At 40.2% G+C, this 23,272-nt stretch overlaps 1 protein-coding gene across 6 annotated transcripts in view; it reads right to left on the bottom strand.

Moving 5' to 3' along the window:
* The window catches only part of ATXN1 (ataxin 1), a 367,335-nt gene that overhangs the window by 261,398 nt on the left and 82,665 nt on the right, over positions 1–23,272 (bottom strand). The window contains exon 1 of one of the 6 annotated variants that reach the window (XM_021553079.2): positions 2,024–2,088. The exons of the other annotated variants lie outside the window; for them this stretch is intronic. The gene's annotated coding sequence lies outside the window, so the exon portion shown is untranslated. Of the gene's footprint in view, positions 1–2,023; positions 2,089–23,272 lie in introns of those variants that run through there. 6 annotated transcript variants of the gene reach the window in all.

Here is a 23,272-nt window from a genome sequence, read left to right on the forward strand (position 1 = left end):
TTGGAATGTGAAGGTCAAGGTCAGCCTTGGCTGAAAATATTATGAAATGGGGGAGTTCAGGATCCTGAGGGCAGAGAGGAGGGAGAAAATCATGCTCAAAACACTGGGCACTTCAGGAGAGTAGACTTTGGCCTCTTTGAAAATCTGCTTGGAAGAGTCCCATGAGATGAGGCATTGGAGGGAAGAGAGGCCTAAGAAAGCAGGATAATATTAAAGGATCATCTATCTCCTCTAAGATCAAAAGAGGTCCATCCCAACAATTTCAAAAAATGTCAGGAAGCCTGTATGGAGGTAATAATAGCTCCTAGACCAACTCAAGAAAAAAAAAAATGAAGCATGCAGATGGTGGAGGATAAGCTAGGAGGAATATGGAGACATGGTCTGAGCACCCAATCTTTAATTTTAAGGTTAGTTACACCGAAGCCCAAATGTAACTGAATCTGGTGAAGGATATCAAAGACAACAAGAAGGGCTTCTATAAGTGCATGTGTGACAAAAGGAAGGCTAGGGAAAATGTGAGCCTATTCAGCAAGACTGGGAACCTGGTGACACATGATATGGAAAAGGCCAAAGTACTGAACATTTGTCTGCATCTTGTAGCAGGACTGGCCTTCAGGAGTCGCAGATCCTAGAGATTGTAGAGAAAGGCTGGAACAAAACTTTCCACAAGGGTGGAAATACACCCTTAGCAAAGGGAAATTAGGTCAGGGAATACTTAAGCAAACTAGACATATAAACTGTTCCACTGACTCTCAGGAGATCCTAAATAGTTTAGCCAGTACTAGTAGCTTGGGTTTCAAGGGCAAAGGAAACTGTTAAGAAATGTCAAAGTTCACCTTCCATTAAGCTTGCCAGTTTGTAAACATGAAAGAAAACACAGATGGCATTTGACTGTGCCCTGATACTTGATGATCAGTCCAAGCAAAAAGCAGGTATGACAAGTGTTCTCATTTAAGTTGTAGTCATTATCTCATGCTTCATCCCTTCTGTTGATGGCAACCTTGTCTCACAGCCAAACAACAACAACCAGCATAAGCATAAACAAAATCAATCATTCTCCTTCTTATAGAACAAAAACACACATAATAAAACCCATCAATTCCCACAGAGATACACTTTAAAACAGTTAAGTTGCCACTACGAAAGAGACATAAAACAAAACTAGGCTAATAGCATCTAAAGGTATTCTGTTGAGATGTTGGAAGATGTAAATGGGTTAGTTTGGCTTTCTGAGTTACAGTTTGCAGACACATCTCTACAAGATTATCATTGTGAGTTACTGTTGTGTATGTTTAATGGATTTTCCTCCTCTGTGGTACTGCAGGTTCCTAGTCTGGAGTTTTGTTTCTTGCCAGATCTAATCAGCTAATACTATGTTTTATAATATTTACTTGTTAGCTACTGAATTTTGGATTCTCAGGCCAAGGAATGAAGGAGTGAGTGCCACACATTTGATTATGTTAAAACTGTCTCTATTTTAATCTGTTTGTGCTAGAGATATATTTGCCTTGTGAAAGCCAAGAGGCTTACACTTCTCCTGCATCTCAGATAAATATTTTATATCCTTATTTAGATGCAATTTAAAGTATAGCTGACCGTGTTGTCCTAACTTTATGCACTAATGCTTTCTTAGTAGCTCTTACACAGCTTCTATTAGCCTTTAGCCACTCCAGGGTCCTATCTTAAAATCCTCTTTCATGTAAATAAACATTATTGAATGCTAATGCATGTAAATTCTTCCTCGCTCACTGACAATCTTAATTGATTGGGACATTATGAAAAAAATCTGAAACACCACCTTTGACTAGCTCCTGTTTTTATTATTATTTTTTAATTCTCTGCCACTCCTGTTGGATATATGGCTGTGGCCTTATAGCCTTATATGAACAGTTTAGTGATAAGCACCTTTCATTTTCATCAAAGTGGAGGTTCAGTGACATCAAGACAGTACTTAGTAAGGCATCTTTGCTATGGTTCAGCTTAGCCACTCTTAAAAGGAAGCTCACAAAATGCAATCACTGACCTGAATTAAGATTTGGGATAGCACAGTGATGAACATCAGACACAGTAATCTTCTGTGTAAGTTCCCTGCAGAGAGGTCACAAGATCATGCTTAATTTGAAAAAGACAATTTGTATTGCACCATGAATTTAAATAGATAAAACCTACATAATAAAAAAAGCAGTTCAGTGATATCATCTCTGTTTAACAATGCCACTACCAAAGAAAACCGAGAAAGTTTGATTTGAAGTTTTATGAGAAGTATGAAAATCTATAAAGTCAATAAACAGAGCTTTTGTTTGGTGCAAGGGACCACTGGAAAAATTAATGTGCAGGTAAAAGATGAAATTTCTGCCAGGAATCAAGCAGCTTTTAGCCTAGACTGCAGATGAGCAGCACAGTGATAGTCTGATGTGGTTTTACTGAAGTAACCAAAGACAGCACTGTGAAAATTATATCCATCTTAGAGTCTCGGTTCCTCTTTGTACTGCTTGTCTCTCAGAAGCACGTATTAAAGTACCGCAAAATGCAACACATGACACCGATCAGCTTCAAACATCTGTTGTGTAGCACATGGAAAAGCACGCTACAGAATTTCTAAGGAAAGCTGCCTTGTAAATTCGCAGGAAAGCTTTACTGCTTCTCTTCTGTAGAGAATTCAAGTAAAACCAAAATTTTTTAAATCAGGAAAAGTCTGTGTGGAAAGCAGGAAATGGCAGAACTTCGGACACGCAGAGACGCACACTTCCCTACCCCACGCCCTCTACAACGCAGAGTATTTACATTCCACGGCCAGCAGCAACCAGCTGCCTTTCCCCGTGCCCCATCAATCAATCACCCGACAGAGCCTGACGAGGGTATCTCAATGACTGCTTTGCGAACTCAGAACCCAGGGGCGCTTCCCAGCTCTTCGCTGACCACGCGGCGGGCGGCTGTCAGCGCACTCAGCCAAAGCGTGGCTGGCCCCAGCTCCTCCGGCCGAGCCCCGCTGCCCAGAGCCCCGGAAAGGCGGCTCGGGCCCGCGCTGGGAAGGGCCGGGAGCGGCGGTGCCGGCAGCCGGCTGGAGCGCGGCCCGGGCGCTGGCAGCGAGCTGCAGCTCTACTACGGCTTTCACCAGTCAGGGGCTCAAGTTACTGCACGATTCAGATGTGTGGGGCAAAGCAGAACCGGGTTATGTTGTAAGCCGGCTAAGACTGGAAAGGTGATCAGCCTTGTCACCGCTACAAATTGAAACCATGATGTAAGGAGAGCAGGGACGGCTGCATTATTAATCAATGACAGGACAGCATCTGCCGAACAGACAAACCCCACCAGTCACAGTCACACTCTCTGCCGGCCTTACCACTCGAGGTAAGCCAGCCAGAGCGGTATAATCCCTTCTGACATTGCTTCCCTGCTCAGATTGCCTGGGCAGGCCCTAAACACAAGCAAAGCAGATGCCAGTTCTGGGCAGCCAGTCTTTCTCACAGGCGCTCAATAGAACACCCGCAAATGCCCGCTCACGGGCCGGCCGGGCGGAGCGCAGCACGGCTGGGCCCGGGGCGCAGCTCCCGGCTCCCCTCGGCCGCAGCCAGCGCTCCCCGCCGGCCGCGCAGCTCCTTGCCTGCCACCCTCTCGATCCACGCTGGTTTCTCTAGTGTCTGAACTCAACTTTTATATCCATATCATGTGTAATGCAGCAATTTATTTCACGATAAGTATTTGATATTTATATAATTGCAGACGAGAGAGGAGGGGAAAAAAATCCCTCTATCCAAAATAGCTTTATAGATGAGTCGTCTCATTGTCTAACAAGCTTTTCATTGTTTTTAATTTTCATTTCTCTCCATGGTTCAGGGCACTTTGAAAAAAATAAAATCTATTCAGTAGTTTCCCACTCATAATTCAAGGAAGAGAGTAATGTATTATAATAGAGATAATTAGCTTTGACTGAAAATAATAAGCTTGGCACCAAATATCCCCCACTACTGCACAGAATAACCATTTATTGTCTTATATACTCTCCATCATGCCTAATTACTGCAACAGTAATTACTAACCTGTTGAAAGAACAAAAGAAAATGCAACTAGCTCTGCACTGAAATAAGGAGAACATTGCTGATTCTAATACAAAGCTCTTGGTTGCCCACTCTTAGAACACACTCACCATTTAGACGCTTTATCAACACATATGCCTGTAAACTCTAGAAAAGGAAACACATCCACAAATAGCCTGATTACAGTTGTTAGGTCCCACCCATTTAAGCCAAATGTCTCTTCCTTTGGACTGAAGGAATAGCACTGATGTTTGGATTTCTGGGAAGTTAAGGAGGTAGTGCCTGTCCCAGGCTGTGTGCTGCAACATTAAGACATCCATATGCTGGACAGATTTGCTTGCCTACTCTTCTGACCCACGAAGCCTCTCCCTGGCTCAACAGATAGGCTGCCAATCATGCCAAAGAAAGAAAATTAACAAACAAAATTAACAAATTATTATGTTCAAAGAATAACATGTGCTTACAGGGCCTGAAGTATAATCTTTATCTGCAGAAATCCGTTCATGACAGCATTTCTCCCTAGTTCCACTACATCCCACTGTTGGTTCTGCTTAAATTCAGTCTTGGAGCTTCACCTGTGACAGCTAAATAAGCCTTGGAAAAAAGCAGCAAGTGGCTGCATCAGCCCTTTTTGCTGCTCAAGATCATAAAAGAATCTGTATTTGGGAGAGTGTGTACAGCCATCTAAGAAAGTAGAGGGAAGTGTCATTAGTGTCCTTATGTCCTGTTCCATTCAGGTCCCTGAACGGGACTTATCCCTCTCTGTCAATGAGACTTGAAGAAAACGGCTGCCTTCTACATACCATCAGTACTTTTCAAAATCCACACTGCCACAGTTGCTGTGCTCATTGAATTCAGGAACTGGAACAAAGCCACACAACATATGCGAGCATTCACAGCTAATCAGCCCAGCTGAAATTTTAGATATTGAATATTCTCTGGGAAACTGTTCGCAATCAATCCACAAATGTAAACAACAAAACCTCCCACCTCCAAAAACCCCAACAAGCTATAAAGTAATTCACAGCATAAATACAACCAAAAAATACAACCTAGAAAACCTCTGAAACAGTAATCTGAAGCACTCAACAAGAATTATTTACACACAGACTCAAATAATGCGACTGGTTTAACTCAGAAGAAATTGGGGGGTTTTTTTGAGTTTTGATGTTATTGTCCCTGGCATTTTGAAGCATTAGAATTTCAGAGCTTTTTCAGCAGATTGATGGGGACTAAAAATTGCCTTCCCCACCCCCCCCCCTAATTTTAATTAATTGTTTTTTTCCTTGGTCCCACAATCCCAGATGGTACAAGCTTTAAGGAAAATGCAACAAAGACTCCAAGAATCTCATCTAATAATTGTGTTTTCTTCTTCCACTGGATATGCACTGCAAGAAGGCATTCAAATAACTGAGGGGATACTCCCAAAATTATAGGAATACCAAAAAATGCAGAGGCCATACCACCTGATTATCCCACTGAGAGAGAGAGAGGGATATAAATAAAAAGAAGATTTCATAGTCTAATGGCTGTGTCATTGGTGGGTTTGGTGTAGTAGAACAGAATAAAATCACCAATTATTTTTACAGCCTTTACTTGGCTACAAACACCACATCAATATACTTTTAATAAAAATGTACACATTTTTCCTCTCCCAAGCCCCACTACCTAAATGTAATTTGACACCAAGTTTTAAAATGTCATCAGTGAATTTAAGAGATACTTATAGCAGGATTAGAGCATTGCAACTACTTAAGTTGTAAATGAGAATTTAAAATATCGGTAATATTTTCTTGATGAAACATCTGATCATTACCTAACAGTTAAATGACACAAAAAAAATTTATAGCATTTACCATTTAACATAACACAAAATCAAGACAAGGCATCAAAAGCCAATGAAGTTCCATTCTGTCCCATATTAAGATGTTCAGTTATGGACTCATTTGGCATGCCACCATAAATTTCCCCTACTAGCTGAAAAAAAAAAGGAAAAAACATAATAGCTTCAAGTGGGTTATTCAAAAATTTCCAGTTTTACTACCTTCCTGATTAATTCTGTGTTTAACCGCTTGACTGTATTTCTCAGTTATTTTCCAAGCCACCCTTCTCTGCAATGCACAATATATTGTCTAATGTGATCTGAAAAGAAGAAAAGAAAAAAGGAAAAAAAATGAAAAAGAAAAAAAAAATCCCCCAATAAACAATTGTAAGTCATAGGCATTGCTACAGCCAGAGAATGTTTCTATGAGCTTGCAAAGACAACAGGTTTTTCAGATGTGTAGGATTTATATAGTGTGACTTGGTACTCTTCCGGAAGCTTGCTTTCACACACTCCAACCTTGTTTGCTTTATCCTGCATGAGTCACAGTGAAGAAGCACACTTGGGAAAAATATCCAAAGAAAACATGAGCAAACTAGTTAGCTGGAAGTAGGACAGGCCTATGCCAAAACCAGAGACTCAAACATATCCGAACTTTGAGAATAAAAACTTTAACTTCATATGTATTCCCCATGTCTGCAGTAGGTCTCAGAAGATTAATTTGTGTAATTAGTTCTACTTGTAATTATGCTGTTTGGTCACTAGTGCCTTTTGGCTGTTTGGATACTTTCAGGAAAGGAAGTGGTTTCTGGAGACAAAGAAAAATGAAGCATAACTCATTCTGTTGGAATTGCTGTTTTCCTTACTAACAAATAGTTCTTTAAGCACTTTTAAGAATCTCGCCATCCTGATTCCCAGACATACTCAAAAGATGTCAGAAAAGTGATTCTGACCTACCTCTATGCACATATAAATCTGACTTTTTATTGAACAGACTCTGCATGACTCAAGATGATAAACTTTAAAAAAATCTTCAGTTTTGCATGCATCCAAACTTTTGGTCAAATCTAAAAGAAAGAGATACAAAATACAGGTTTTGCTTTCAATGCAAGTGCTTTCTGCATCTGACAATTTTTTGCTTGATTTTTCTCTTCAAGACTCATACCAGCATGTCTGTTAAAAATCTTGCAGTGGCTCTTTTTTTAGAAGAGGTGGGTTATCTGATTATCTGATGCAAACACAGTTTTTACAAACATTCTATTTTAGAGCATGGGCCACATACACAGTGTATGTTATAAACTTGTTCTTATACAGAAAGGACTGATATCTTTCCACTCTGAGCAGATTTTTTGACTTCATCACAAATTGTCTTTTCCCCTTTACATGCTTTCATTAAGGATATAGGCTTGGCTGCCAAGAGAAATACATTACAAACAACTTCTCAAAGTTATAAATGCCTATACAGCTGATTTAACAGGACATACCTGGGTATCAAGAATAATGCATGCATCCCTATAGGTAGAAATGAAAGTTCTCACATTCAAAGTTAATACAGATCCTTTTTCAGAAAATTTTTGTATCTAGGCTCTTCATTTATTTTGGAATGTCTTTAAAATTTCACCCTCTTCTGGCTTTACGGCATACCCCACATGAATAATATAATGACTATATGACATGGCTGGACGTATCTCCAGTATTTTATGTGCATTCTTTTACAAAAAATTTTATATGTGGTCATAGGTATTGTAAAATTCTCTGAACAAAGTCATCAGCTGGTCTGGAACTTAGTAATAATAATAAAAAAAAAAACCTAAGTGAATTAATATTCACCTCTGTTAAATTCTCTGGCATATACAAGTAGTGCTCTACAGTCTTTCTCTACCAGGTAGATCCTCTCACTATGTGTAATTTGGCTTTGACAAAGCTTGGGTGTTGTTTGGCCACCTGATCTATATTGACTCACTCTCTTACTCTGCTGTAGGAAAGGTCAAACATCAGTGTCCTTGGTCAGGTATTCAGACTGGTGCATCTTTCTTGACTTAATGTTGCATCCTGACCGATGCCTTTTGCTTTAAGTGCTGGCATTTTAAAGCTAAAACCTGACCAGGAACTGATCAGTGTATAACGAAACAATGCCATCAGTTTCTCCAAAGAGCAGCACACAGGTTTATTCCATTCTGCTTTGCTGTTTTAACCACAAAGTATTGAAATTTTTGCTGGAAGCACCAAAGGAAAACAATTGTTGCTAGAAATACTCAGCCCACATATCTACTGGATTATGAAAATGCTACCTCTGCTGTAATCCACATAGGGCTCACAGGCTTCTTCTTCCTCCTAGCACTGAAATCATCTCATCCTACATTCTGTTGCAGTCTCTCTTTGCCAGATAGGTCTACTTAGCCAAAATCTTGAAATCATTGCTTGCTCCTTGGCACCAAAAGCAACTCCCACACAGAATGCCCCAGAGCTTAACATCAAGATTATATAGATATAACAAGGTCTTTACATTTCCATGCTCTAAACAATACCACCGTGGTTTGACATAAGGACAAGGGTTTCCATTGTCCTCTGTGAAGAACATTTAATGCTATCCCTTCCTCCTCCAAATGAGAAGTCATGTGTTGCTTGATGTCTGACTGGTCATGCCCTAAAGCAAACACATCTTCAATTAATGTGTGTGTATCAGCCAAGAAAGCCTGGCTTCTGTCACTGGCACTCCTTGACTTCCAAGTGTCCTGAATGAATCATCTTTCTTATTTCTTGTCTTATGGTTCTGCAGCTCCTTCAGCTTTAGCTGTCAGTTCAGACATAAGTTCAGCTCTGCACAAAATGACCAAAACTCCTGTGCCCATCAAGTTCACTGACAGACTTTAAAAAACCCACATATCTGGGTCCTTTTCTCAGTTACCAACTAACTTTCACATTTATGGGTTTGCCTCATCCAAACCAGATAACAAACCACCCTTCCCTTCTCCCCCCCACCCCCACCAAATCACTGTCAATAGTGTAATATCTGATTACAAGGCTGTAAGTTTCCACAGTTCAGTGTACACAGTATCTTTGTTCAAAGCCTGGGCTGCTGTGGCACAGAAAGGGACTTAATACCTCTTTTCCCATGACAGAGTGGTTGCTTCAGGCTACACTAAACACAGCTGAGTAGTGTAGCTTGCAATGAATAAATAACTTCAGTGCTGCCAGTCCTATAACTTTCCCATATAGAAACATTCCAGGAAAACTGTTATCTCCTACACACCTCCAAGATGGTATTTGTATCACAGTTCTGCCAGAATATCCCAGTTCTACACCAATGGGCCCTGTTGCTCAGCATACATTTTTTACAGTTCCATGAAGGGTAGTTGGATTTAGAGATTAATAGATGCTAACAACTGACTGTATAAAGGAAACACAAAGCAGAGAGAAGGACTCTATGACCAGAGGTTGGGGAGACATAGTTGATTTGCTGCACAAAGTGTATGACTTTTACATAGGGATCCTTACAGCTGAAGTTTCTGGAGCTAGATATTATGTGTGCAGCATTCTTGAAAACTCAGAACTGTTATAATAACAGAGATAAAAATTTAGTCTATATCTCTCTGTCAGTGGGTCTCAAGATCCAGCATGCCTAAGGTTTCTCTGAAAACAAAAATTCTGAGTCCAAGACATGTGAACATGTTGGGAAACTTTTCAATGAGATCAGCAGATTCAGATGAAATCAGCTAAAATTCCCACACACAGCTTCTGGCCAGAATGATGCCCACCTTGCCTTGGCTATATTCGCTTTCCTGTACTTTCCTGATGTAGATGAAAGGGAACAAAGAGTGTGTTATGGCCTCCTTTCCTGCCACCTCACTACCTTTTCCAAGTTTCATTCAGAGAGGGAATACCACTGTACCCAGCAGAAACAGGACCACATGCCTGGAGAGACAGCAGCCTGAAGTATAGCTCACCTTCAGTCTGTGCCCATGCCTGTAGTGTGCTAATCCAGAGCCCACCCAGAAGTTTCTTGATGAAACCACTTTAACCCCTTGCCTGTCCCTTTCTGAGCCAAGCATAAATACTGGCTTCAAAAAGGGCTTGTTCATCCCATGAACGTGAATGAACAGCTTCAGCAAACAGGCCCATCTGGAACTGAGAATGCTGAAACATTGTTTTTGTACTTTCTTGATCTCCAGAGTATCTGGGACTTCTGATGTACCAAGAAATAAACTCGGTATTTTAAGCAGCCTTTAAACCCACTGGCTAGATGAGGCAGGGTGGGAAAAGGGGGTCAAAATGGAAGCTGCCTAATGACAAAATCTGTGTGTTCTGACCTTCTGTCTGAAGATGAAAGCTGAGTTGGATGATTTTTCTATAGATGGCATTAAGGCAGCTTTTAAGGCTACTCTGCTTGAACTCTTGGTTGCACTTCGGTATTGTAAACAACTGCCGGAAGGGGAGTTAAGTGAGTGGAAGTACAAAAAAGTAAGAAGTGTTTTCAGCAGTGGAGAATATTGATTGTAGTGAGAAACCATTTATGCCCCGAAGGGCCATCAGCTGTCACTATTCCTCTGGCTCCAGAGCCATATTTAGGTGTCTGATATGAGTTAATTAACATATTCATTAATTGGTGGGTGGAGCAGTGTCAGTCTCAACAGATAGGAAACACTGACATTAAAATACACTAATTAACACAATTTGAACCTGTCTAAACTCACAATTGATAGCAAACACAGAAACTGTAGCATCATGGCAGACAACAGGCATAAAATCTATTCAATTTGATAGAATAGTGCTTCCAATGCGTGGCCAGAAACAAGCAAGTAGTATTACCTGACGTGGTCAGTTAATGAATAATTGGCACATAGGAACAGCAGATAATCAATGAAAGGCTTATTCCATTTTGAACTCACAGTCCCTGAAACAGTTTAAATCTTGTCTAAGGCAGGTTTTGGATTACCTTTATATCCTCAGAAGCATCTGTGGATAGCTCATGGCAATGCTTTCCACAGGCTTAATATACATTATATAACACTACATCACTTGAATCAGCTTCAGGTTTCCTGCACTCAATCTTTTCCTCATGTGATTAGAAAAAAATGAATAGTTCCAATTCACAATTTCATACCATTTGTTAATTCAGCAGTAAAAAGCTGAAATTCAATTGTAGACATGGCCTAAATTCAGAGATATTCCAAGTACTTAGCTCAGAGATAGATCCACCTCTTTCGTACTGCTGAACTTCCAATTGATTGATAATGCCCAAGGAACAGCAGGTCTTACTAGATCATTTTATTACAGCAGATACTGCATGATTTGATCTTGGAAGTCCAGTGTAAAGATGAGCACTTAAAAATAAATTCTAAAATATTTAAAAATTAAATCATTTTGTCCAAAATTAGCGATAAAAAAAAAAAAAGCTGCTAGCATTGGATATTGTGAGGGAGCAGTGCAAAAGAAAAGAGAGAGAAAATGGGTCTAAAGTGAGATCCTAGCAAACAGGAATGAAATCTCACTTGCTGGCATGCACTACAGTAAACAGGTTGCATACTATACTCTGCTTCGCCACCACACTCCAATTCAAACACAGCTCACATACGGAGTGTGAATGTTCTTGTTCAAATCCCATAAGGTTTTTATTTCCTTTGCTTATTGACAAAACAGTAAAAACACTGTGTTGAACAATTTTGCTACAAGAAAACAGCAGTTTGTCAGAACGACCGAATAAGGCATCCCTCAATTGAAAAAACCACAATGTTATTAGGCAGTGGAATGTAACAGACAAGTTCATTATATGGATACTGAGAGATTTCATTATTTTCTCTTAAAAGGTAGCATTTATACAAGTTATACGGTATTACAGGCATACGAAAATTACTTAAAAAGGAAGCAGAGAATGATGTTGAGAGGTTAAGTGGGGTATTCCCCTTTATCTTCTCAGACAATACAAAGCAAGCTGATACTCAAGGAAACTGAAAGGCAGTGAATTTACCAACAACAAAAGGAATTTTTTTATTCAGTGCACAATAAATAAGCTAGGAAACCTGCAGTCTTGAGACAGACATTATTAAAGCCAAGAGCTTATCAAGATTGAAAATGAGATTTTTGTATATGCACACAATAGAAAACTGGCAGTAGCTCAGAGAGGTAGGTTCTTTTGAAAATTTCTGACAAGACCTAGAAGCTAAAGTTCCACCTTCAAAACTAATTTAAGCACACAGCAATTACACCTGCATGAATGAACCCTGCTTTTGTAATTGTCTTCATCATTCAAGGCTGCACTGGTGCTAAGAGCCTCTTAACTCAAACTCACCCTACTCTTGTCTGGCCTCTCTGAGTGGCAAACCAGGCTTGCATTCATCTGCTCCTGGTTTCCTGTGAAGCCATAATTTGTGGTGACTACACCTGTTGAATAACCGAAGTGGTTGTTCACTGGTAAATTCTTCTCCAAGATACAAGTTCTAGAGTCCTATAGAGGCCAGAAAAAAAACTGTGGCTGAAGACAGAACTTGGCCTCCCACATGCACTGGCAGTCGGCTCTGTATGTGTGAAAGGCTTTAAAGGCCATTCTGGATTCCTGCTTTCATTTTTAAACTACTTTGACAGAAAAGGGCAAAATATTAGCTTGCACAAAATTACCATAAAGTGAGATGAAACATGAATTAGGTACAAAATTCAGCAAGCAACAAATTCAGCCAATGAATGTAGCTTGGATTGTTGCAAAGTATATGCAAATGTATGCTGAGCTCATCAGGCAGCTTCATCTAGCGATGGGTATCCTATTTCAGTGAAGTATTGACAAAATTGTTACTTATGCTTATCCCTTTTATAAAATGCCCAAGCACTTAGGACAATTCATTTCTCTGCCTAAGGACAGGAGACTCCTTATTTGAGAGCATCCCTTTGCCACTGACCTACTGTTTGTTGCCCCTGCGCTGAGAGTACCCTCAAACTCTCCTCTTTATTTTGTGTGAATAGACTTTCCCTAGCAGAGGAGAGCTCTAGCCATCAGCTTGCTTTAGTCTCTCACCAGTTCAATTTTTTGCCTCTGCTCTAAGTAGCAGAATCCAAAGCTCTAGTGAAGGCTCTTGTTTTAGGTACTTTTAAACATTTAACTGCTGCTTGGGCTAAAGGGCACAGAGAGAATGACAGCTTAGCCAGTGGCCAGAGGATGTATGTTTAAGGTTCTGTTCTTGCTCCACTAAGAATGGTTGTTTATGTAAATTTGACAAAGATAACAAATGTACCAATTCATCTAGCAATGCGTAATAGCATGGTAGAATTGGTAAAAAGCTAGGAATTCAAAGCCTTTTACAGAACGAAGGAAAATCTGAAATTCAGTCTGTGACAAGATCCTGACTTGGACAAAGCTTTGAGGCTGATGTACATGTGTTTTCTCCCGCAGCAAGATCCCTAACAAAGCCAAAACGAATTTCAACTGGAAAAAAAAAAAAAAAAAGGCATATTTTTTGAGATTACGAACTACAAAAGTTCTTTAAACAGATAAAACTCCCAGCAACTTTTTTATGTCCCATAGCCAGTCCACTGTGCACATACAGGCAGGTCCTTGTTTACACCTAGTGCTGGAACTTGCACTTTTCCAGACCTAGGATTTCATAATGGGAGCTCAGAGTGCGGTATCCCCAGAGAATACTGTTAAGTTCACTACTTGCCAGAATCCGTAAAATGTAGTTAGGATCAAACAAAACATGTCCATGTGCTGTTGCTGCAGGAATGGATGTGTGTACCCTTGCAATTATAAAAGAACTTGCTTTCCTATTACAGAGCCTCCTATCCAGAAATAGGAAGAGGTTTCTTGCTGTAACCACCGATTCCCTCTGAAACATCAGCTGGGTCAGAAGGGAAGTGCTTAAAGATAGTAATAAGAACGCCTCTCTCCCTCATCTTTTTTTCAATAACTGTACCGTAATTTTCATCTAAGGTGAGGAAATACCTTTATTCCTCCATGCTCATTACAGTAAGTTCACAACCATATGTGAAGTGTATCTTTGGTTCTTCCATCACACAGTTTACAGAGATAAAAACTCAACTTCACAAAAAGGCAAACACAAAGAAACAGCAGTAAGATGACAGAGATGCTCCCCTACGAGCATTAGTTTGGGGTTGCCCTCTCACCACTATAAAGGGAATTGTCACTGAACTTACAGAAAGAATTAGTCCACACAGCTAATGTACTATCAGTTTCCATCTGAGCACCATGAATAGTAACTTTTTTATGTAGACAATGCCAATGCAAAGAAAATTCTCTGATCATCTCTTGAACAACTAGAAAAATGGGAGTTTATTTACCCAGCTAAGAAGCTGCTGGCTCTGCTAAAGTCAAAGCTGAGATGTATCTCTCTGTGCTGAGAGGGCTGGGGGCCTTTTCTCTGTGTGACTCTAGAAAATAGATTAATACTACTTATTCGTATCCCAGTGCTTTTAATGGGTTTCATCAACTGATGTTTATGCATTGCTTTGAGGATGTAAATATTCTTATGAAAGTTTATATCCATATCTTTTGGCAGACTATTTTCAGGACTGAGATCACTTCAGAATAGCTATATGACATTCAATGCAACAAGGCTAGAGAAAAGTCAATGTGATTATCTGCTGAGTGTACATGTAAGGACAGTAAGTGGTTTAGACATAGGTATTTATGAGACAGATCCCTGTTTTCTGCTAAGAATTACAACGTTTTGGCAAAATATGGAGATTTGCCAGAAAGGATAGCAGCAATATGTATTGTTTGGTATTTTTATAATTTGCCTCCCACCCCAAAATATGCTTGCCTTGACTGACTAACCTCTAATCTGCATTTATATTGTTGTATCGTTATCTATTATGCATTACATGCACACAAAGCCAAGTCTCTGATCACACAGAGATGCTATTTAGAGTACACAAAACTTCCCTGGAGGGTTTCCATTTAGAGAAAGAAGCAGATTATCATAAGTCTCATGCAATGGTAAAAATACAAAAGGCTCAGCTATTTCAACTCCAGAGTATCAATGTCATTCATGTGTCCCTATTTTAATATATTCAAGTAGAGCAGCAGTCCTCCATGAAGAACTGGGAACAGGTTTCCAAGAACATCAGGTAGGAAATAGCTTTTGTTCTCTCCCCTGCTGTTGTCCAATTTATACTTCAGGAAAGAACTTCGGTCCAAAATTTACCATAGTCTGTTATTCAACTCACCTGCAGTTACTACAATTAGTGACTTCAGAAGGCTACATGCTGCCTTTCATTTTCAGTATGCTTGGTCTGCACAGAGGGATAAAAAAGGGTCAATGTAATCAAACAATACCATAATAATTGTGCAGAGCAAAACAAAGGGGAGAAATGCTGTTAAAGGAAAAAAATGTAAAAACTCATTTTTTCCATGTAAACTCATGCTGCTTACCAATGTCCCTCACAACAGAACAGCAAATCATAACTAAACACAGGTAAGAGTCATGCTGAAGCACTTGGGTTTTGGCAAGGGATGGGCAGCAGAAGGGAAATATGTGTGGGTGAGAGTTTCTGAACACTGCTGGTCCTTTAACACTTAATGCTGGGTCATTTGTGAGAACACACTTGGACACTGGGTTCTTCCTACAGACTAGATGGGAGTCACTTCAAAGGGAGCTTGTTCCAGTAAGGACAACACTTAGATTTAAGTATATCTGTATATAGCCAGCTGGAGGCCCAGCTCTTGAGACTGCAGGGTTGAAATTCATTCCTCTTGGACCTCATTAGCATCCCTGGCATAACACCAAAGATATTTCTTATGGGGAAAAAAAAAAAAAAAAAAAAAAAAAAAAAGAGTTAACTAGTTTGCCTTAACAGCCTTAAAAGATATACCACACTAGCCTTCTCTTTTGCCTTTTTATTGGGTGCCGCTTGCTTTTCTTCAAGGAGGTTGCATCCACTTAGACATGAAGTGTCAAACTGATCCTCTCCTATAACAGGTTCATAAGATGATGAGTAAATAAGAATATTCATTGATCTCTATTGGTCAGACTCTTACCGAAAGAGGTTACTAGAGGTAACCTGAATGAGGTTACCATGCCTCATTTAGGTGCTGACATTAAAGCAAGTTCGTTAGTCCAACTGGCTAGAATAGAATCTCTGCCTCAATAATTTCCAAGCTGTGACCATCTTTGCTAGCAGTTCTGCTGGAGGTCAAAGGCTGATGACACCAGACTAGGAGTGTTCAGATAGCACAAAACTGGCCCAATATAATTTTGCAGATAGGATGAGCTAAAGTAAACGACTGAATGATCTTCTCACCCCTCTAGCTGATTCCTTCCCAGTTAAAGCAAGACACTTATGTCCACACAAAAAGCCAGGAGAACCAAAGTGCTCAGTTAAAGGTCCTGTACCCATATATTTATAAAAGATCAAGTGGTTTATGTGTTTGTCTCAACACTGGCAATGGGAGGGAGCAACTAGAAGCCTTATTGCTCCCAGCCCTGTCAAAACATCTTGTACTTTACTGAGCTAATGTGTATAAATAAGAAAATAAGAAGAGAGATGTCTGTGCAAAAGGAGTTTTTCATTTCTGCTGCATCACCAGTCTTGTACCAACAAGGTCCAAGTTCCCTAAGCCAGAAGAGTCCATTTTGTCATCTCAGTTTGTGTGGACAGTGCAGCCATAATAATTGGTCTGCACATGAACATGTGCCAAACAATGGGGGTATGTTCTTACATATAGACAAATAGGAAGGGAAAAAAATAAAAGGTATTTAGGGAGGTTAAAGGGCAGTGCTGATTGTTGCAATCATACATCTTATGATTGGCCATCAGCAACACAGAAAAATAGATTTGTTGTAATGTAGAGTGACACTGGCTCCTAGTGCTTTGCAAACAAAAAAGGCTTGTGACTCTCTTCAGCATAATAGTTCACCTTCTGTAATAAAACTACTAAAAAAATAATAGGGACTACTTCTTTTCCTCAAGGCCCAAAATTTAATTGATGCCTAACCTCTGGCTTCCTGGTACTCCTTACAATATCATCCACATCAAAGTCCACATGCCTTTGTTTCTCTCTAGTCACCCTACCTTCCATCAGGAGGAAAGGACACCTTAGGACACTCACTAGGGCTACAGTCCTATGGTATACTGGAAAGGCAATCTGTTGCTCACACATTTTATGGCTTTCTCCATGGCCTGGAAGGAAAGGCAGGATGGGATGCTCTGACCTATGAAGAGTATCTCCCCATTTGGTCTTTGCCTCTATTCCAACTGACTGGAAGGATATCTGGGTCTTGGATCCTTATGCCTGAATGCAGAGATTCACAGGTGATGAGAAGCTTGCTGTTTGCAGCCCTGCCAGAGGAGGTATACAGCTGCAGAAGCACTGACATGCCTTTAAAAATGGCCCAGTGCAGCTAAGGTTCTGGGACGTTCTTTAATGTATACAGCTTTTGATATTTTTAGATGTTTAAATTAGCATCATACAGCAGCTGGCATGAACCCAGCCTCTTCTAGTTTTGCTGGTATCTGCTCATATTTCTACTAAGAGATTCTCCCAGTAACAGAGCCACAAAGCAGAACACAGTCATCACACATATATGAAGACCTTAATCCCCACCAGACCCTGGCTACACCCCTCTAGTATGCTGATACCTTGCACAATATCATGTCTTTCTGGAACATTACCTTGGTGGTGTGGTTTGGAGATGCTGGGCCTGATCAGATACTTTTGGAGGTATTTTTTAAATGGGGAAGTAGAACCTTGATGTAAGGTGGAGAGTGTGCTGGTACAGCAACACCAGAAAAGTGTACTTTGGAGGGGTTCTCTTCCATCTCCAGAGACTTTCTCACTGGTATGAGAAAGTAACGAGGGGCTGCCAATAACCTGTATTTGTGCTAAAGAACAAGTCGCAGGACAGTTTATCATAAAACCTACAAACAATTTCTCCATTTCCTTTTCCCCATTTTCATTCATTCTCATCCTCTTTACACCCCTGTGAAAAGGAAGTTTTCCCAACATTTCAGACATACGAATCACAAAAGATTACTCATGAATCACATAATTCCTCTTAATTCTTGGAAACTAGGTATAGTTGGGAAGAAAACCCTGACATTTGGATTTCAGATGTCATATCTTGAACATACCAGAATTTTTTCTCTTCTTGTTTAAAAACCAAGAGAAAGAACAAATGTTAGAGATCCAATTCTCTGCTGCACAGCTGTATAAAAAGGGGCTAATGTGTTACTGGCTTAGAATATTCAGTATGAAATGATGAAAAAGGAAACACCTGGTACCTAATGAGATGTTACAAGCTTCTATTTGCAATGAAAGTACACAAATGTAAGAGGAAAATGGACTCATGCAGCCTAAAGCCAGGAAAATCCAGCGAGGAAGGATTGATCTTTGGGCCTTCAACATCAATAGGACTATTCATGCACTTAAATACACATGTGTATTTTAGCACCTGGTTGAATTAAAGCCTCAGATAGCAAATCAGAAGATGGCTGCTTGTTCTCAGCCTGCAGAAAAGCCAACCCTTTTTGAGAACTGCACTGATTACCCTAGTTTATAATCTCTTTAATATCACAAGTTCCACAAAGATACATTTTGTTCCCTAGAGTTCCTCGGAAATCAGCTAAACATATGGACTGCTTGCTTACACCTACTACAGAAGGCTGAGTATTGAGGATTTATATATTTTAGTCTATGTGGTGTAAATATGTATAAATTTATATTGTGTTAATTTATGGCATACACTACAGAAGGTTTTGCGTGAGCTACATTGCATTCCTTCCCACGTTTCTGCTGAAATATTCATCTTCGGGTCTTTTTCTCCATGTTTTCCTTAGTCTCGCCACAGATGTTTGGGCAGCTTGTGTTAGAAGGGAGTGTGCCTTAGAAGTACATTTAGGAATTTAGGTGATGAGAATACCAAACTCAAGTGTGTGGCTTCAGCCTGATGGGGTTAACAGGCCTGATGAACGCTCACCAGTGTCTCGGACCTGCCTTCTGATACCCAGGCAAGCATCACAACACAGCTTGTGAATCAGCACCACCGAGGCAGACACCCAGCGCACCGAGAACTCCAGGACTGCCAAACAAGTGCCTGACAAACATTGCGTTCACACACAAAACATGGATACATAAAGCTGCTGTGCCAAAGAAGGACTGATTCGTGCAGGAACCGGCACCTGTGTATCAACAAACTGCACTCAGCATCAGCACCAGCAGTTCCTCCCATCTGCCTGCACACAGCTCTCCAGAATGAACATATATTCATGTGTCCCGATCACTCTGAAATTGATAGGACTCTTGCTGTTGGATCAACAAGAGCAAGGTCAAGCCATTGGGCTGAGACACAGCCCTTATCTCCCCCTGAGCCCTTATCGCAATTCTATCAACACAGTCTTTGTGTACAAGGACTGGCAGTAACCCAGAAGTCCCAGTGCCAAAATACGGCACCATTAAGAGCCTGCTGCCTGTCCTAATATCCAGCAAGAGATATGAATTCATACAGAAAACTTAATTAAAGCATGACCTAATCAACAAAAGTGGGGCCCAACACACCATTTATTTGCTTAGCATTCCAGTTGTGCATCAACACGTTGCGTTTCACTAACTTACGGGAATATTAAAATGCACAACTACATAAATAGTACCATACACAGCCAAATAAATCTTTCAGCTCCTATAGGATCCCAAATGCAACACTTACTACAAACTCACAGAGAGGAATGAGTAAGAGGATGTGTCTGCAAATATTTTCTCAGACACAGTTGTGAACTACTTTGAATTTTGACCCTTTTCCCCCTTTACTGTCCAAAAGCATTTCTATGTTCTGTTTATGGCAACGTACTGCAAGATCTGGATCCAAAGTCCAATGCTGCTTCCTATGTCTGGCTAATTCTGGGGAAGTTAATGTCTCCTTTGACGTCCTCTGGGAAAGACGCAGTTACAGACATTTTTTCTCCAGTCCTCTTTGCTTTTCTTGTCTATCTAAGATCAGGACAGGTTTTAGAAGGTATTCGGATGGCTATAGTTGCAACCAGGGCTCTTGCCAATCCCACCAGTCACCTCATTTTGCCCTTCAGAACAACAGCAAGCATATCTTATCCCTAAGTGTCTGCAGATCCTCACCAGATCTGGCTCTGGGATGCTGAATGCCCATCAGCATGTACATTACTTAATACAAGGCTGCTGGTATTTCACAGGGTGATGGTAGAAGAATAAAAGATACAGTAGTAAAGATTTCAGTAGAGTTTAATTTAATTTTTTCAGGATAGCTTTTCCATTACTACTACTACAGCTACACTGCGCAATAGCAGATGCACCAAAAATGCTGAAAAAGCATTTTTGAACAGAGTGGGTGAATAATTCTAATTTAGCAGGCAAAATTAACAGCAATTCAATGAGGGTACAGATTACATTACCCTGTTATGTTGTTGTACGAAGGTTTCAAGAGACCATACATTTTGCTGGTTTTATTTTATAAACTGGCCAACTAAAACCTCACATGTAAAATAATCCACAATGAAAACCACAACTCTCAAACTACTGCCACAATTCTACCTCACCCTTTTTTGCCCAACTCTTTCCCAACCTATTACCCTGACCCTTCTCGTCTCTCATGCTGAAAGGATCTCACAGTGGAGTCTAAAGTTGCTGAATTCAGGGAAAAGTCATCAGGGCTGACTATGGAAATAAGTGCTCCCTGGTCCCACTAAATGCTCCTGCCTGATTCTAACTCTCTCCAACACCAAAGAGCTACACAGCACTGGGAAGATGCTGTGTGGCCCTCTTTTCCTAGAGCAACAGAGACATATTCTAAGCTAGGGTCCTGAAACAGTCCTCAGAGATTAAATAGACAGTAATACAGTTTGGAGTTCTGATGTGGCTGATTTTCCAATTCTTCTACTTTCCTCCCCCTTCCTTCATTCTTCTAGGATTTAAATACTGACTGAAAGATTAAAAACAACAGAAGTTAATAATGATCCTATCATACATTAGAAAAAACAGAACAGACTCAATGAGTGTTGATGGCTTTGATACTTCAGTAGGCTGAAATATATTCAGAGAATGTTTCAGTGAATTTAGGTAAATGGGAAAAATTGTTAAGAAAAAACCCAAAACAATAAAACTTTAAAAAAAGCAAAATCTGATCTTGGATAATTAACAGCAGAAACAGGGCTAAATTGAAATAAATTATTCAGTGCAAGTACTTCAGACAGCTCTTAAGAATAACACATGGATTCATGGCACTCTTTAGGGGACTTTGTGCCTATAAACTAATTAATAGATCTGACTTCTCCATATGTAGTTTTTTCCATCTGTAACAGATAAAGTATGGATAGGTTTCTTCATGTAACAGGAAAAATTAAAACTGAAGTTATTTTTGTAAGTTGTAGAATATTCTCTAACTTATTCAGAACGCAAATGTGTGAAATACCATGACAGAATGGAAATTGATTTTGTAAAATGTGAGAGTGAACAACCGTGCTCTGAAACATGTGGTGCAAAGTCAGAGACAGGGCGCTCGGCTTCCTTCCCCTCCAACCACCGCCCAGGCATGTCACAACCCAAAGGGCAGAGCAAAGGCAGAAGGGCACCTAATAACTCCTAATAATTCCTTGCTACAGCCAGTGAGACAGACAGCCACATCAGAAGCAATTCCATTTCAAAGCTGAAAGGCCCCAAGGTTTTGCCATCCCAATGTGTTGTACAGTGCCGTCTTGCTTAAGCCTTTGCAAGCCCCTTGGACCCTTTGGTTTAATCAACATAGGAGCTGCTCCAGTTACTCCTTGGAACAGCTACCATGCTGTGCATGTAGGAAAATGCTGTACAGCTTCCTAGGGCAAGCAGAGCTGGCATGCAGGAGCTTGTCCAGACTTTTCAACTGGTTAGAAATCTGTCTGCAGCTATTCCATCCAGCCCAGGATGTGAACATTGCTAGAACTTGGCTGAGAAATAGTTCACTTCTGTTTTTGCAGATACCTCGCATTTCACAGGATTAACCTTGACACTTGGATTTCAGAGGCAGCTTCCAAAGTTTTAGCCAAACTAATGTACATCTGTCAGGGTCATCCATGCACATTAACTGAATCTCATCTGTGAGGACAGACAGTCTCTCCCATGCTTGCTTTCCTCTCCCTGCCTGGAGGGCTGGCCAGTGTGGGAAGTTCCCATTCACACACATACTATCATATCTATTTATTTGCAAAGGTTACTTAAAAAGGAGCGTATTAGCAGAAAGTGTCACAGTCTTACATTTCAATATTTCAAAAGCAAGAATTGTTGTACAGCCAAGACACCATCAACATTCATAAAACCCACAAACCTATTCAGAGGTTCAGAAACATGGGCAGTTGTTTTATCTGACATCTTTTCTCCCAACATGCCTCATGATTCCCATCAACAAGCTGTCCAAGTGGTGCCATGCCCAGCCACTATCTGTGCCAAGAATTAACACCTCTTAGTCACCTCCCCTCTTCTTATCCCACATCCATCTCCAGCCCATACTTCATCAACCAGCAGCCCAAACATCTGTCCATCTTCACTAGAAACAGCCTCTTATCCAGCTTAATTCCCACAGCTCAATGCCCAGCTATGTTCCTGCCCTAGTCTCTAAATGCAACATTTGCTTGAGTGTGTTGACATCAGATCTCATTATTGACTTTAAGGAGAGCATCAAGAAGAGTTTCCTCTACTTCATCTTCATCTAAGAAGACATTAATCTTCTCTTGATGAATACAGACAACGAGCCCTGACATTTACCTTTAATTATTGTGAATAATTGCAAACGTTTGGAGAAAACCTGGAGTTTTATCCAAACTGAGCAAGGCCTAAACCCAAACTAAATACTCCTTAACATTTTTGGAGGCTGTACTCAGATGCGGGGGTTTGATTTCATTTCTCCTGTAAACTGATTCTGTACCCAAGAGTGCTAAGATATGTTTTTATTCTACCATTTTTCCTCGGATTTCACTCCTTTCAGAGCACTCTCTGCAGAGCTGCCTTATTGTCTCATTTAGGTCAGTCAGAAATACAAAAAAGTCAACAATCAACATATCTCTTTTTTGTATTGGGGTTTGATTCTGGTCTGTTGTTAAGGTTTCAGGATTTTTTTGCAAACCAATGTGTCTTTTTAACAGCTGGTATTCATATGTTCCTGTCCTTTCTTTGTAGTTATGTGCATCTTCCCTTTGTCATTTTAACATGCTTTTCTCCTTAGCAGGCTAAGAAAAGAGTCTTATATGCAAGAGATCCAAATTTGTGAGAGAAAAAGTAGACTAGGAGAACATTTCAAAATAAAAAGCAAAGTAGCAAAAGATCCTATTGTCTCTACCATCAGTCCCCAGCCATTTAACAGGGTGTGCTCTATATGCAGAATTGGCACAGTCTTTCATGCTAACTGTACATCGCAAGAATAAATTCATTTGGCAATTAATAAATCCTTCCATTGTTTCATTTACCTTCCTGCTT

This window comes from Lonchura striata, chromosome 1 (assembly GCF_046129695.1).
Source record: "Lonchura striata isolate bLonStr1 chromosome 1, bLonStr1.mat, whole genome shotgun sequence".
Classification (NCBI taxonomy): domain Eukaryota; kingdom Metazoa; phylum Chordata; class Aves; order Passeriformes; family Estrildidae; genus Lonchura; species Lonchura striata.